Here is a 17,274-nt window from a genome sequence, read left to right on the forward strand (position 1 = left end):
CTCCCCCATCCAGACATTTCCTTTAGCAGCAGTTTCCCACACTAGCCTACTGAAGTCACATCTTGGCTTCGTCCTAACAGTTTTCAATTCTTCAGATTCTTTGTCTCTTTCATTTTTTTTTTTTTTTCCATATCCTCAGACTTCCACTTTAAAAGTGGTCTTTGCTCTCAAGATCTTCCCATATAGTTCCTTCCTGTTAGCTATCTCCTCCCTGTGATGAATCCCATTTTACCCTCTCCCCATGCTTTTAGATACATAAAATAGACACTAAAACTCTTTTTATTCCAGCTTTTTACCTTGGCTTTTACTTTTAAGATTAAAGCTATAAACCCAATGAATATTTCATGTGGTACATTTCTCAGCCTTCATTTGCTGAGGTAGATGTAATAACCAGCAAAAAAGTTGTAATAAAATAAACTCGATAAAGATCACCAGACAGATTATAGTACAAGACCCAAGCTTATGGCTTTTTGATGAGTCAAATGTTCTAGAAGAAAATTTGCAAGTTCTGTTTTTTATCTCACCTTCTTTTAGTCTCTTTTCTCAATGCTGTTTAGCATTATCCTTTGTAACTCACCGCTACCAAATTCCTTTTTAAATCCATGATGAGCACTTTTTATTCCCTGTTGTAATTACCTTGCTTTCACTTTTATCAATTGTGAAATGGATGGGAAAGCCATGATCTATTGATACTGTTTGCCTGTTGGATATCTCTGAATATCACAACCTTGGCCCCATTTTATGCTCCAAATCTGCTTTCTTCTCATTTCTTGTCTTTCCCACAAATCTAGTCTAAAGACAGATGGCTTTGTTCTTTCAGTACATAGAGCAGAGTCTTCTGCGGGAAGTCTGACTTAATCTGATGCCTTCCTCTTTCCACCAACACATCCACTGACTAAGGAGATGCCAAACATGGATGTGTGAAGTGCCATAAGTGACAGACAGCTATGAGCTCATATTGACTATTTCAAAGAAAGCAACATCATCAGCCTTCCTAATGCTAGTTGGCTTATGAATCTTCTCATTTCTAATCTAACCATTTTTTCCTACCTTCTGAGCTTTTTAATGTAATTTGCCACCTTCCTCTGACCACATATATATGTCTATACCTTTTATCTACTGTTGTTTCTGCTAAATTACCTTCTTATCAGGGCTATGGGGAAATATCTTCAATTCTGTTTGTCATAAATAAAATCTTGAAGGGTTTTATTTGGAAAAGATCATCTTTAAAGAATCTTTAAGGTCTTACTTATCCATACTCTCACTTAATAACTCAATATCTTCTGAATTTTGCTCGATGCTTTATGGACTTTTCCTCTTCCTTTGGAGATTATATATGACCTAAACACAGACTCTCTTCAAGGTAATGTCTATGGCCCACTGATAGCTGTCAGTCTTTCAAATAGGTACCATCTGTCAATATTTTTTAAGCTATTACAGACTATAAATCCTTAAGCTTTTAAAGACTGCAAAATCCAGAGATTAACTTACCCAAGGTTACTTGTCTCCAAAAGACTTTTTTAAATGCACAGTTCCTAAAATACCTAAGACTAAATACATTCTCTATATCTATATGACAACAAAATTGTGGGTTACAGAGAAGAACAATAAAAGGTCGCTGAATAAAAAATCTCAAAATATTCAAGGAAAAAATTTCAGTTGGGGGGATTATAGCATCAAGTAATTGAATGTAGAAAAAATGTCACCTTCTTAATTTATCCTGAATACTGTATTATCAACACAGAGCATATACATAATAGAATCTGCAAAAATAAGTAGTAACTTGTTGAATTTAAACAATGATATCTTAGCCTAAATGGGTATTAGACAAGAAGGCCATAGTCTAATCAGTTAATCTATGGTATTAATATAAACATAGAGTCATAGAATTGCTTACAAGTAATATTTTTAAAAAAAATACATTTGAAATCATCAAACTCAGTCACTAAAAAACTTAAATAAACAAAACAAGAGAGCCCTTTCTCCTAAAGAAATTTTAGGACATTTAAAAAAAAAATAGTTTCTGGCTTGAAAAATGTAGTCCCACTCTATAGTCCCACTCGAGAGCCCACACCAATCTCCCCATCCCACAAAGCCTTGTTTGAAAATTTCTTATCTAGTCAATATGGTTATCTATAATTGAGGACACTAAGACCGAGACAGACTAAATATCTTACCAAAGAACACAGACCTCGTTAGCAATACAGCATAAACAAGAACTGAAGGCTCCCAATGTTACATTTCAAGAAAACAAGCAGAAAAGGCCCATCATGTCCACATATGTCCTGTGTTTTCTATACTCTTGCGTTTATATTATTGATTTCATCATTAACAAATGGGTTATACAACAGTTTATAATGAGAACTCTGATTTTCACATGGTATGTGAGAACCTGTGACTACAGCTATGACAACAAGGATAGAATTATATAAATACTTGCTATGGTACCATTCAGCTGTGTTTAAATTTCAGCAAGCTTTAATGAGTTTGAGTAAGAAATATTTTCATATATATTCTATACTGATCACTGACCTACAGTTATGACTCAGCCAGGGACATAAATCAGCCAACAAATAAACAAAGTTCTACAAACTGGATTTTTCTTGGGAGTGAGATGTTAACACAAAGGCTCAGGGAAGAATTAATTGACAAATCATGTTTATAAAAGACTATGAAAACTTTTGTATATTATTTATTCCTAATGATTAAAAGTAACCTAACTAATGAGGCCCACTGAATTCAGAACATATAATTCTTAGAATCAATATGCATTTTCTCAGTCAGCCTGAACCATAATAAAACACCATAATAGGGTGGTTTAAACAACAGAAATGTGTTTTCTTACAGTTCTAGAGGCTTGTTGTTGTTCAGTCACTCAGTCATGTCTGGCTGTTTGTGACCCCGTGCAAGGCAGCATGCCAGGCTTCCCTGTTCATCACCATCTCCCAGAGTTTGCTCAAACTCACGTCCATTAAGTCAGTGATGCCACCCACTGTCTTATCCACTGTCCCTTGTCCTCCCGCCTTCTATCTTTCCCAGAATCAGGGTCATTTTGAATGAGCTGGCTCTTCATATCAGGTGGCCAAAATATTGGAGCTTCAGCATCAGTTCTTCCAATGAATACTCAGGGCTGCTTTTCTTTAGGATGGACTGGTTTGATCTTCTTTCAGTCCAAGGGACTCTCAAGAGTCTTCTCCAACAACACTGTTCAAAAGCAGCAGTTCCTCGGCGCTCAGCCTTCCTTATGGTCCAGCTCTCACATCCATAGATGACTACTGGGAAAACCATAGCTTTGACTCTAAGAACCTTTGTTGGCAAAGTAATGTCTCAGCTTTTTAACATGCTGTCTAAGTTTGCAATTGCTTTTCTTCCAAGGAGCAAGCATCTTTTAATTTCATGGCTGCAGTCACCATCAGCAGCGATTTTGAGCCCAGGAAAATAAAGTCTCACTGTTTCCATTGTTTCCCCATCTATTTGCCATGAAGTGATGGGACTAGATGCCATGATCTTAGTTTTTTGAATGTTGAGTTTTAAGCCAACTTTTTCACTTTCCTCTTTCACTTTCATAAACAGACTCTTCAGTTCCTCTTTACTTTCTGCCATAAAGGTGATGTCATCTGCATATCTGAGGGTATTGATATTTCTCCCAGCAATCTTGATTCCAGCTTGTGCTTCATCTAGCCCAGCATTTCTCATGATGTACTCTGCATAAGTTAAATAGACAGGGTGACAACACATAGCCTTGCTGCTGCTGCTGTTGCCGCTGCTAAGTCGCATCAGTTGTGTCCGACTCTGTGCAACCCCATAGACGGCAGCGAACCAGGCTCCTCCGTCCCTGGGATTCTCCAGGCAAGAATACTGGTGTGGGTTGCCATTTCCTTCTCCAATGCATGAAAGTGAAAAGTGAAAGTGAGGTCACTCAGTCGTGTCCAACTTTTCGCGACCCCATGGACTGTAGCCCACCAGGCTCCTCCATCCACGGGATTCTCCAGGCGAGAGTACTGCAGTGGGTTGCCATTGCCTTCTCCATATAGCCTTGACATACTCCTTTCCCATCTGGAACCAGTCTGTTGTTACACATCCAGTTCTAACTGTTGCTTCTTAACCTGCATACAGGTTTCTCAGGAGACTGGTAAGGTGGTCTGTTATTCCTATCTCTTTAAGAATTTTCCACAGTTTGTTGTGATCCACACAGTCAAAGGCTTTAGTGTAATCAATGAAGCAGATGTTTTTCTGGAATTCTTTTGCTTTATCTATGACCCATCAGATGTTAGCAATTTGATCTCTGGTTCCTCTGCCTTTTGTAAATCCAGCTTGTACATGTGGGCGTTCTTAGTTCATATACTGCTGAAGCCTAGCTTGGAGGATTTTGAGCATGACCTTGCTAGCACATGAAATGAATGCAATCGTGTGGTAGTTTGAACATTCTTTGACATTGCCCTTCTTTGAAATTGAAATTAAAACTGACCTTTTCCAGTCTTGTGGCCACTCCTAAGTTTTCCAAATTTGCTGGAATATTGAGTGAGGCACTTTAACATCATCATCTGTTAGGATCTGAAGTAACTCATCTGGGATTCCATCACCTCCACTAGCTTTGTTCTAGAGGCTGGAGCCTGGAGATCAAAAATCAATATGCCAGCATAGCTGGGTTTAGGTGAAAATGTTCTTTCTGATTTTGCAGACACTGCTTTCCCACTGTGTCCTCACAGGGCTGAGAGAAAACTCTCTGGTGTCTCTTCTTAAAAGGATGCTCCACCCTTATGACCTCATTTACCCTTAATTCCTTTCACAAAGTAATTATCTCCAAATACAATCACATTGTGTATTGTGGCCTCAACATATAAAGTTGCTGCTGCTGCTAAGTCACTTCAGTCGTGTCTGACTCTGTGCAACCCTATAGATGGCAGCCCACCAGGCTCCCCAGTCCCTGGGATTCTCCAGGCAAGAATAGTGGAGTGGGTTGCCATTTCCTTCTCCAATGCATGAAAGTGAAAAATGAAAGTGAAGTTGCTCAGTCATGTCCGACTCTTAGCGACCCCATGGACTGCAGCCTGCCAGGCTCCTCTGTCCATGGGATTTTCCAGGCAAGAGTATTGGAGTGGGGTGCCATTGCCTTCTTCCATATAAAGTTGGGGGGAACAAAATCAGCTTATAGTATGTGTAATTCTTATTTAAAATAAAACTTAGAATACATACCGTAACATTGGCCTTTGATAGTTATAGCATATAAAATATTTTCTGTGTTGCACAATTATATTGAAATCTATATTGCCTCTAGGTTTAGACTACATATAATACAAAGGGAAAACCACTTTCAAACATCATGTGGTAATAAAATATTTAATACATATAAAATTTCCAGATAAGTAAAAATAACCATTATAAGCAATGAATCCTTTATTTTACAATAATTTCATGGAATCATTTGCAACATGTTCACAGGTCTCCCTCTTATAGACAGCATATTTTAAAAACAAATCAAAAATCTTCTCTTGATCATGCAAGGTCATCAGTTAGAGGATCAAGCTTAATACTCTAACAGTGAAGAATACAAGATGTGAAAAAATGCTTCCCTGTTCCATGAGACCCCAGATTTAACATCTCCACACATGAAAACTAAACAAAGCCAGATAATCCCAAATATCTAAGGTAACAGACCTTCTATTAGACTGTTTTACACTTCTATTTATTGGATAAACTGGCATATTAAATTGCAAAGCTTCTTTTTGCCTTTAATTCTGAATTAATATGGGATGGCCTAAGGACCTAAAATTTTATCCCTGGGTAAATATCAACTCTGTAACTTTTACATTTATTGTTACAAGTCTCTTATTTATGCGTGTGTGCATGTGTGTGTGTGTTTGTCTTAAAAATCAAAGTTATTAAAAATCCAGTGATATGTGAAGACTCATTGTTTGAAAGAAATCAAGTTACATTTAATTTAAACATCCTATGATTCAGGCTTTTCACTAAATGTAGTTATAAACATAAATTTGGATTAATTTAATAATAAAGAAATGAATGGGAAATATTATACTGGCATGATGATTGCTCCTGAAATATAATCATGTAACTATTTCTCAACTCCATTGGGAGTAGCCTAAGTACTATTTTCAATGTATGTACTTCCTTTTCTCATACACTCTCCACATTTAAATAATTTAAACTAAATAAAAACAAATGTTTTTGTATAGTCACAAGAAATTAACCCAGATTTTTCATTATAACACCATTTTATATATTTTCAATCTTTATTTCATTTCCACTGAGCTGACTCATAATTTTGCTAACAATTTTTATAGTTATTTTGATAGATTTTTATCACTATTGGTGAAACTAAGCCCTAAATTGTATTTTGTACATACAATTTCATTTCTTTAAGCAGCATTCAAATATATGTTAAACATGTAGCATGTCTCTGCACATTTTAGTGTTTTAGAACATATCTGTTCTCTTTCAAAATTCAAAACATACAATTCCAGGGAGACACAAAAGTTACTGTTTATTAATATTAATGAAGAGATCACTTCTAGATGAGAATCCATATTTTTTAAGAAGGATTTTGAAAGTATTCTACATTGAGATATGACTAAAATTTATGATTTATTTTACTTAAGATTACACTAGTGATTCATTAAATATTACTCTTGTTGAATAGAATCTGGCATTAGTTTTCTCTCTGCCAACCTAAACCTGGTAGATCAGGTGTTTGCAGTTCAAGAAAATCACAAAGTAAGCCATTACATAAACTTCATAGATAGTAATTTAAATAATAAAATAGCTCTTTTAAGAGCCCTTCATTGTCAAAAACAATGTGGTATAGTAAAAAGTTTAAACTTAATCTCAGATGTTTTGTTGCAAAGGAATTTGGGAATAGGTATCAAGAAACTATTCTTATCTTTTCTTGACTTAGTATTTTTCTCTTGGGTACCTATCATTAAATAGGAAAATGTTAATTGATATTGAAACTATAAACAAGATATGGTGTGTAAAACTAAGACCCAATACTGTATACTGCACTGACAGCTAGTGAAATCAGGAGGGCCTTGAAAAGCCTAGTTCCCCTCCACACTCTGTTCCCAAATAAGGTATTCTTAGCCAAGCAACCCTCTCTGTCAAGGGGACCAGGTATAGATCCTGCTCATCACTGAGTTATGGGTTTCAGTTCACTGACAGTTCACAGAATTATTCAAATGAGCCAGTCACATCCTCCTGCAGGAACTAGAGGGCACCCCACGCTTTTGATACCACAAAGCCCGCGCCACGCAGTTCCTGGTTGCTCTTTCTGTTCTCCAGTGAAACCCTCACCTGGCCCTGCATGCTGCAGTGCCCTCCTCCCTTGGGCTGTGAGGAGCAATGAATAAGAGGCGCTTGTAAGGAATAAACTGCTATCATCCTCATTTGTCTAGTGCTGGGTGTCCTGTGCTCAGCCATCCCCTTTGCTTAGGGTAGGAATCCCTTCCTTGCCAATAGCGTAAATAGGAAGTGATTAAAACATTACATACATAAAGAATTTGTAATTACATGAGGAAAAGAACAAATTATAATAATATATGGGAATGCAAACTAAATATGCATACAAAAGACAAACTTCATTTTAAAAAAATATTTTTAAAGGACTGGAAGGAAACAACCAATATATTTATAGTGATTTCCTTTCCATAGTGGAATTCTGTATTTTTCCTTCTTTCCTACTTGCTGTATGTATCAATTATTTGAAGTTTAATATACAAGAACATTTTAAAATAAGAAGCCCTATTTTTCTCTAGCTAAAAAATTTGAACAAACTCTCTCCATTCCTTATTTATCCCCCCAAAGGGGTATAACAGTAACTTCAGAGTCATTGCTAGACTTGATCAAGAGTATTTTGAGACTATCTTATAAATTCTAGTAGGTTGTACAACGGAAGGCATTTTTGTTGTTAGTTATTACAGTAATAAGCCAAATTCCTTCCATTAACACAGAGTTAACTAACTGCACAGAGACAATTTCCTGCCTTCAGGCTCTGCTAGCTCCACAAAAATTCTCACAGTTAATCGGTAAGCTGACTTAAGCATTTCACTCCTCTCCCCACTCCTCAGTATTATCCTTTGGAGGTCCAGGGCCCCCAGATTGCTCTCAGAGGAACCACGAAGAACCTCATTCCCCTTCTCCATCCCTCTTCCCTTCTCTGGTCAAAATATATTGAATTGTATTCAAACTTCTTTAGTCTCTCCTTTCTGATTTTCATGATATTCAAAAAACCATCTAAAGCATTCCCATAATGACTTAAAATCTGTCAATGACTTATCTATCTGGGTAAGGTGTATATATTTTAACAACATCTTCTTATAGTCTTAACCCAAAGAAAGAAGTAACTCAAATGGAAGTCATTTATTTTACTTTAAAATTGTCATTATATCCCTGTTTACACAATGAATGATAGAGATTTATGGCACTAAAGTTGATCAACAGGGCAAGTAATTAAAAGGTAGGAGGAGACACCTAACTAGCTTCTGCCCAACATATTACAAAGTCCCTCAAGAAAAAATCAGGATGAAAGTGTGAAGAAAATGCTGTGTCCAGGATTGGCTCCATAACCTGCCCGAGACACTGTGAAGAAAGGAATTAAAGTGGCCAAACTTCTAAAATTATTACTGTAGTTCCCATTTTCCAAGTAAGTTTAGGAAAACATGCTGGGGAAGCGAGCTTATAAAAAAAGCACTATGTGAATTTAGTCACATACAGAAATATATCCTTAGAAATGAATGTCGTTTATATTCTTATTTTCATTTTACTTGTTTTTCCTTCATCCTGATGGATGTCAATGAAGCTGCAAATGCTTCAGAACTTGAGCATGCACTGTGATTATATACTCCAGGCTCGACAGCCTAAGCCCTAAACAGCTCTCTCTCGTTCCACCAGCCACACTATTTCTACCTTTGTGCCTGGAATCCAGGTGCTTGTATTCTCCTGTAATTATTACTTGACATTTGGAATGGGCTGAGGGTTTGAGCTATTTTTTTTTTAACCACTGATCATCAAAAGGCTGCATCAATGATAATTTCAAACATCTTAGGAGGCCTGTTCCCATCTAAACTGTTTGATCACATGTAATTATAGGTTAATACTCTCTTACAACAGGCCTCAGCAACTACCATTCGAGGCATTCACAGATTTAGCTGATGCATCATACAGGACCGTTAGCATAGCCCTGGAAAAGCCAGGCTAATGATGATCAACGGTGGACTGGAACATGGCTTGAGTGATAATAAAGTGCCAAGTGAAAGTAAATGAGTCGAGGAAAAAACAAACAAAAATCTTTTGAGATCTGTTCTGAGGTAAACCTTACCAACCGAGCTTCAGGGAAGCCCCCTGATGGACTGGGAGGCCTGACACGCTGCAGTCCGTGGGGTCGCAGAGCGTCGGACACGACTGAGTGACTGAGGAGAACTGAATCATTAAATCAACTCTTCATTCATCTGAAAACACAAAAATAAAAAGGCATATCAGAACTGAGGGAAATATAATCTCTTTCCCACAAGAATGCTACCAATTATAACTTATATAGGCACAGAGGTCAGTGGCTATTTTTAAGGGTAATTTGACTGATTTTCTTTCATAGAAGATTAAGGAATGTATCTTAAAATGCACAGAAGCAATTCTGGAAGACATGCAGATGTTTAACTCTTTGACTTAAGAAGTCTCAGGGCCCACCTCGAGATGTCCTGCACAAACTGGTTAACACAGTACCAGGCAGTCCTCCAAACTCTTCACTGTTTGGTTCGAAGCAGAAAACGTACCAGTTAGTTTTCCATGAGAAAGGCTTTCTAGAGTCAAGTATCCCTAATATTAATGACATAAAGCGTCATTTGCAGATGCTTTAGGCATAATTATAATAGATACCCTTGAGTAGGACTTTCAATTAAAGATAGAAGCTTAGGAGGAAGGAAAGGGCCCCTTGTAAGGAAAAGGACTAGGGGCCAAGGGGGTAAAAGAGATTTACTATATCATTTACTTTGCAGAAGTATCAATATCTTTTGCATAAGTTCAGAAATACACATTAAACCACACATACAAAATATACAAAAGCAACACATACAAAAATACACAAAAATATTTTTGACATTAATTCAACAGATAGTTCCTCATCATTAAGATCATTCACTTCAACATCTAACTAGAGACACATGTTAGAATTCAGCTCTGGGTGCAATTTTATTAAGGCAGAAGAACAATTATGCTTTCCCAGTCTCAGGAACTGGGACTAATGTTAAAATTTCATCACAGCTAAAAAATCAGGCTTCTGACTCATCCATTAAACAAACCAACCAATACATCTGAACAATTCTTTCCTTGTAATTTTCTTAGACTTGCCACAGCAAAGAGATTTGGTTTTGCTTCCATAGCTATATGTAGGTAGTTTTAGCTAAATATTTCCTGAGTGAACTATCAATAGCATCCTTCAGCTATAACACCAGTTTTAAATATTCTTATAAAAATCATCAGTACTGCCATATATTTTTGAGACAGACAAGCCTCAGAGAAACTTTAGGTCTCAGTGTACATGAATTTACTAGTCTCCAATAAGCTGAAACTAAAGTCTAGAGGAGGAGTAGCTCTCAGTGGAACTACAAGAAAATTTGAGTATTTATGTGTCTTTGTGGTTTTGGAGAAGACTCTTGAGAGTCCCTTGGACTGCAAGGAGAGCCAACCAGTCAATCCTAAAGGAAATCAGTCCTGAATATTCATTGGAAGGACTGATGCTGAAGCTGAAACTCCAATACTTTGGCCACCTGATGGGAAGAACTGACTCATTGGAAAAGACCCTGATGTTGGGAAAGATTGAAGGTGGGAGGAGAAGGGGACGTCAGAGGATGAGATGGTTAGATGGCATCACCGACTCAATGGGAATGAATCTGAACAAGCTCCAGGAGTTGGTGATGGACAGGGAAGCCTGGCGTGCTGCAGTCCATGAGGTTGCAAAGAGTTGGACACGACTGAGCGACTGAACTAAACTGACTGAAAATCTAGAGGAGGAGAAGCTCTCAGTGGAACTACATGAAAATTTGAGTATTAATGGGAATCTGCAAAGTTTACACAGATCTCAAATCCTACATTTTTCTCACACCTCTGTACTTCTGTTTGTCTTTCAGACTGAACATGGAAGTGCTCAAATACCAAAGGCATTACTCTTTTATGCTATTTATGGCCTGATCGGGGCAGGAAGCATCACAAATCTCATGAGGATTCCCTCCCTTGTGATATTTTCAGCATCATGTTTCATGTTTTTAAAGATCTGCATAGTTTAGAGGGCTTTCTCAGAAGCAAAAGAACCTGAATCTTTTTCCAATGGAAGTCCATAGTCATCACAGTTGTATTCTCTAATTTTTGTTAAGAGCTAGGAGAAATGTTTCCCAGATAGATATCTTCTGACCTATAAACTGCATGCAATTGTGCTTATTCACTCAGTCACATCCGACGCTTTGTGACCCCATGGACTGTAGCCTGCTAGGCTCCTCACCATGGGATTCTCCAGGCAAGAACCCAGGCAAGTGGGTTGCCACGCACTCTTCCAGAGGATCTTCCTGGAATCGAATCTGTATCTCTTTTGTCTCCTGCATTGGCAGGTAGGTTCTTTACCACTAGTGCCACCTAAACTAGAGTCCATAAAAAGCAAGATGTTCCTATACACACACATATATATGTGTGTGTATGTATATACATATATGTACACATATGTGTACATATATGTGTGTGTGTATGGTGTGTGGTTTAATCTAAATCTTACTCAAAATAATAACATGAGCCCAAGGACCCAAGTTGGATATAGAACATACAATATACTTCTCGCTATTGCTCTTTGACTAGTAGCAAGTTTCTTTGATTCCATCAAAAACACCAAATCATAAAGCTTCCACTAAAAGGAGCCTATGGAAGAGTCAGTCAGTTCAGTTTCGTCACTCAGTCATGTCCGACTCTTTGCGACCCCGTGGACTGCAGCACGCCAGGCCTCCCTGTCCATCACCAACTCCTGGAGTTTACTCAAACTCATGTCCATTAAGTTGGTGATACCATCCAACCATCTCATCCTCTGTGATGGACGTGGAAGAGTAGAACCATGTTTCACCACCAGAAATCACAATGGCACAACCACCACCCAGCAAAAGGATGATAAGTTACAGTAACTCTAACCAAGACCACTGCTCCTGTCTATCTCCCCCTCTGGAGAGATGTACCTGAAAAGGCACCTCTACCAGAGAAGACACATTAGAAAAAGGGTGCCTTTCCTACCAGTAAAGGTAGTTGCATCCCTGGGCACATGACATGGAGGCTGCAGCACAGGCTGCAGAATTCTTCCCCGCCTCCCTCTCTGATACAACCTTTGCACCCAAACGCACACCATGAAGCAGGCTCCATTCTGAATACACAGCCCTGACTGCTGTCGTAGTTCACAGGCTCGAAGCCTAAAACAAGTCTGCAGGCGCTGGATTTAAACATTGCTCTCATTTAAGTCTTCCATTTTATGTTTGCTGGGAGATCAGGAACGCTAAAGGCATCTCCTATCAGTAAGATCCATATTCTCATTCTTCTGAGGTAGGAAGCGATAGAAAGGAGAAAAGAGTAGGAAAGGAACAGAAGAACACTTGTGTTTGTGCATGATGAGTTAAGACTACATGAATTCTGGGGAGCAAATGCTACTTCTTCAGGCACGTTGAATTTCATAAACTATATACAAGGTTTGACAAATGTTCAACACCAAAATATCTTTCACAAAGTGGCCTAGTGCTTGGCAAAAAAAAAGACAAAGATACATTTGTTACACATATTATTGATGATGGAATCACACTGAATTATGGAAGAATTTCACATTGCTGTAGCCGCACAAGAGTTATCATGTTTGTTCTGTTCTCTGTTCTAAGTCAGGTAGTTGACTGGTAGATAGACAACTACTGAATACTGAAAGAAAAGTAAATAATTGTTTCAGTTCAGTTCAGTCTGTTAAGTCACTCGGTCATGTTTGACTCTTTGCAACCCCATGGACTAAAGCATACAGGCCTCCCTGTCCATCAACAACTCCCAGAGTTTACTCAAACTTACGTAGACTGAGTGGATGATGCCATCCAACCATCCCATCCTCTGTCATCCCCTTCTCCTCCCACCTTCAATCTTTCCCAGCATCAGGGTCGTTTCAAATGAGTCAGTTCTTCCCATCAGATGGCCAAAGTGCTGGAGTTTCAGCTTCAGCATCAGTCCTTCCAATGAATATTCAGGACTGATTTCCTTTAGGATGGACTGGTTGAATCTCCTTGCAGGCCAAGGGACTCTCAAGAAGTCCTCTCCAACACCACAGTTCAAAAGCATCAATTCTTCAGTGCTCAGCTATCTTTATAGAAATAATTGTGTCAAACCTCTCCAAAACATGTTGAAAGACAACATGGTGCACTAGGTTGGAGAATACATTATTTTGTGACCAGAATGCAAATTTAAAAGATTCAAGGCAACTCCTCTCGTATGATGTTCTTAGTTTGCCCACAGGGTAGGCCCCTGCCACTCATGTTTAGAGGGGAAGCACTGCTTAGCACACGCAAGCTACAAGGCTCACTTGGTTTCAAGACCACCTAATTTATAAATTCAGTGAATAGAATTATATTTACACTTCTAGTTCCATTCTTTATTCAATGTATCTTTGTATTTGGCCTTACTATATCCTAGGTACCAGAGTAAATGCTGCTGAGTAAAATCTAGAAGAGGATACATTCCCTATAGAGTTTACTAGTAACTCTGATAATGATGTAACAAGTGTTACAGGATGCTTGAGTGGCACAGGAAATGAATCCCAGTTTTGGGGCATTGGGGGAGCTTGCCCAGAAGATGTGACATCTAAAGAAAATCTGAAGAAAGCATGCAGATTGACCAGATAAGAGGTGAGAAGTAGGCAAGGTCGGAGTGTTTCAGGAAACTGTAAACATTTCAAAGTGGTTGAAGTATAAAGAGATGAAGCTGACAGATAAGCACAGCCAGATCAAGACTAATATTACGTATTTGATGTTTGGACTTTATTCTAAGGACAATTGGAACAATTGACAGCATTAATTAAAGAGAAAGAGATAATCTCCTTTTGCACTTTGGCAAGATTATTCTTAAAAAGATAGGAAAAAAATAACAGGGATGCTGGCAGATGAAGAGAAACTTTGTATACCCAAACAGGAAGCAGTGGCATGAAAGCTACTGAACAAAGACTGTGATGTAGAGCAAGGTGGTGAAAGAGGGGATGGAGATAAATAGGAGATTTAGGAGGTAAATAGGAGATCTGGGAGAGTCACAAAGAGTCGGACACAATTGAGCAACAGAACTGAACAGAGGGAGATACTTAGGAGGTTAGGACATGAATTGATCATTGACTTTGATACAGTGAGTAGGGCCAGAATTCAAGATAATGATATTTTTTTGGCTTAGGCGAGTGTGTGGAAAGTGGCACAAGGTAATGAGCATAATTTTGGACACATTTTGAAGTCACTGTGAGACAGTAGAGAGGGGCTGTTTGATGGCAGGTTAAATATGGACTTCCCCTGCTCCTCTCTGCCCTCAGCCCAAGTCCAAACTGATCCCCTCTCCATTAGCATTTGACTCTAACTATTTGGCATAAATGAAAAGTGGAAGAAGAGAATGAGCTAATATACATAACTACAATGCATTGTATTCAGTTTTTCTCTTACCATCTTTCATGCCTCATCTAGGAAGAGGGCTTAGCTACACAGAACCAGGAGAAAAGGGAGTTAAACGCTGACTCAGGAAAAGCATCTGCTCTAACAAGAGCCCTTTTATTATGCAAGGTGAAAAACTATGCAAAGAAACATCTTTATTATTTATATGTAAAAGTGATATTGAAATTGCAGGTGGCATATTATATGGCATTCTAGTTGCTGGTTATGGAGTGCTGTTTCAACGCATGTAATTTTCAAAAATTCTGAGAATTGTTTCTGGACATTTCACCCCAGAAAGAGTTAATTCTGAGCCTTGTGGCTCACTACTTGAGAACTTCTTCTGAATGGGTTGACATTAACCCACATGACTTTTTTAAGGGGGGGAGGGGTTAAACAGTTACGAATTCCCTCACAATGAGACCAAGCAGTTCACACTTGTACACAAGGATAGCATGATGCACTTTTAAAATAATTCCTCCAAATCAAGAGAGTAGTAATGTCTTCCTCATCTTTGCCTGTCAATAGTGCCTTATCAAACAAAGGAAGTAACATTTAATTTAGCATAACTTAGCTTCTTCTGACGGAGAAGGAGAAGGCAATGGCACCGCACTCCAATACTCTTGCCCGGACGGAGGAGCCTGGTGGGCTGCAGTCCATGGGGTCGCTAAGAGTCAGACACAACTGAGCGACTTCACTTTCACTTTTCACTTTTATGCATTGGAGAAGGAAATGGCAACCCACTCCAGTGTTCTTGCCTGGAGAATCCCAGCGACGGGGGAGCCTGGTGGGCTGCCGTCTATGGGGTCGCACAGACTCAGACACGACTGAAGCGACTTAGCAGCAACAGCAGCAGCAGCAGCTTCTTCTGAAACCATGGGCATTATCATAATTAACATTTTGTTTTTAGAGTGTGTGTGCAAACCACTGGTTTATTAGTCCTGTCGAGAATTTCGTCTTGGACTATCTAGTTATTCCCTGACTTTCAGAAATCTCTGTTTTTCCCAACAGAAGGTGCTGGTAATTCAGCATCCTTTTCTCTCTCAGGTACCCTCAACTGAGTCAGAAGGCTGGAAACCCCAGGAACTATTTCCCAGAACCACTACCAGCAGCTTCCACACTAGACATGGCAGGTGAAAGTTACAAGGGAAAAAAGGCAAAAGCCTTATTTTCAGTCCTCTGGAGGCTAGAGTAGAAGACCCCAGGACTTCAGTAGACATGAAATTATAGCAGCGGTTGCATATTCCCCTGGAAAGCACCTTTTTAGTGCCTGAAGAAGCTGTGATTACTGTCAGCCATTCAATTTCCTAACTCCCCAAAAGCAGCAAACCCTAGTTCCCAGAGGTAAGCTTTCCTTCTGCTTTTCCAGAAGTCTTATAAGCACCTAATTTCTGTCTCGGGTTCTTTAATGTCTAAAGAACACAAAGTGGCTTCTGTTTTCCCAACTGATAAATTTCCCTTGAAGAAGAGAAAGTATTGCATGGCACCTAACAGCATTGGTTTCTCTTTTTTTAGGTTTTTTCCATCAGAAACGTTATTTTGCTGTGATTCAAGTAATCTTTATCTACTGTATTCCTACATTAAGCCTAAGACTAGAAATACATCTGCCATGGAAAAGGCACTGGGTATTGGTCAAGAATGGATGAGAATAGCTATTTATACAAGAAAGGGGAGGAAATGTCACAAACTAATTTTATTAGCAGTAATGGTGGTGATTCTTTGTCTTTCAAAGGCAAAAAGAAACATGACATTTCATTTTTCTCAAAGCATGGACATTTTTGACGCAGACATAGATGAACTACTATCAGATTCTTCTTAAAATGCCAAATTCACCCAGAGAATTGTTAGCTGGACATTTCTGTGTCAGTCCAAAGAAAGCAACATTCTTCTTTGGAGTGTCAGACTTATGTCTTCATTTAGTACATGAGAAAGTAAAAATGAGAAGTTACCGAGGAAACGAGGCAGACAAAATGACGATTCTCTGCTCTTTAATTTTACTTTCCATTCTCATATTCCTATTTTAAAAAGCAAAACATAAGGGAGACTTTGTAAAGAAAAACTGCAAAATATGAAGACAAATGTCTAACTAAGATAACAGAGCAAAATCACTTATTAAAAAAAGCCCATGGTATGCTCTGTGGTTTGGGTTAACTGCTGTTAATTTCCTCCCTAACCATCATTTTCCACTGATTTTCTTGCACACTCTGTAAAGAAAATTTTTGTTAAGAAGAGAAAATGAATACTAAGAATCACAGACACTAAGAAGTGAACTTTAATTCTTGCTACTCAGTTATTTTTATTCTATTCCTGACTTAAATGAAAAATAATCTAGTGTTTAGATTTGCTTACTTATTTTAAAATAAAAGTTGCAGTTGTTGAATTTTATGTTTGTTGGGCTAAGAGGCTTGATATCTTTGTGCGTCCATTATTCCTAAAATAGGCATGTAGAAGAATCTCATGTATTCAACTTAGATATTTATTGCCTATCTACAAGATTTAAGTTATGATGATAGTTTCTGGGTTGGATATAATTATGAATAAGCCATGTTTTTTGCCCCCAAAGAGCTCAGAGTTCATCAGTCTACACAAT

General features: G+C 38.3%; 1 long non-coding RNA gene across 1 annotated transcript in view; it reads right to left on the reverse strand.

Moving 5' to 3' along the window:
• Positions 1 to 17,274, reverse strand: part of LOC110129169 (uncharacterized) — a 271,914-nt gene that overhangs the window by 168,622 nt on the left and 86,018 nt on the right. Inside the window, exon 3 of the long non-coding RNA XR_002311401.2 lies at positions 9,332 to 9,461. This is a non-coding gene — a long non-coding RNA (uncharacterized lncRNA). The remainder of the gene's footprint in view (positions 1 to 9,331; positions 9,462 to 17,274) is intronic.

The sequence above is a fragment of the Odocoileus virginianus genome, chromosome 14 (genome assembly GCF_023699985.2).
Source record: "Odocoileus virginianus isolate 20LAN1187 ecotype Illinois chromosome 14, Ovbor_1.2, whole genome shotgun sequence".
Classification (NCBI taxonomy): Eukaryota; Metazoa; Chordata; class Mammalia; order Artiodactyla; family Cervidae; genus Odocoileus; species Odocoileus virginianus.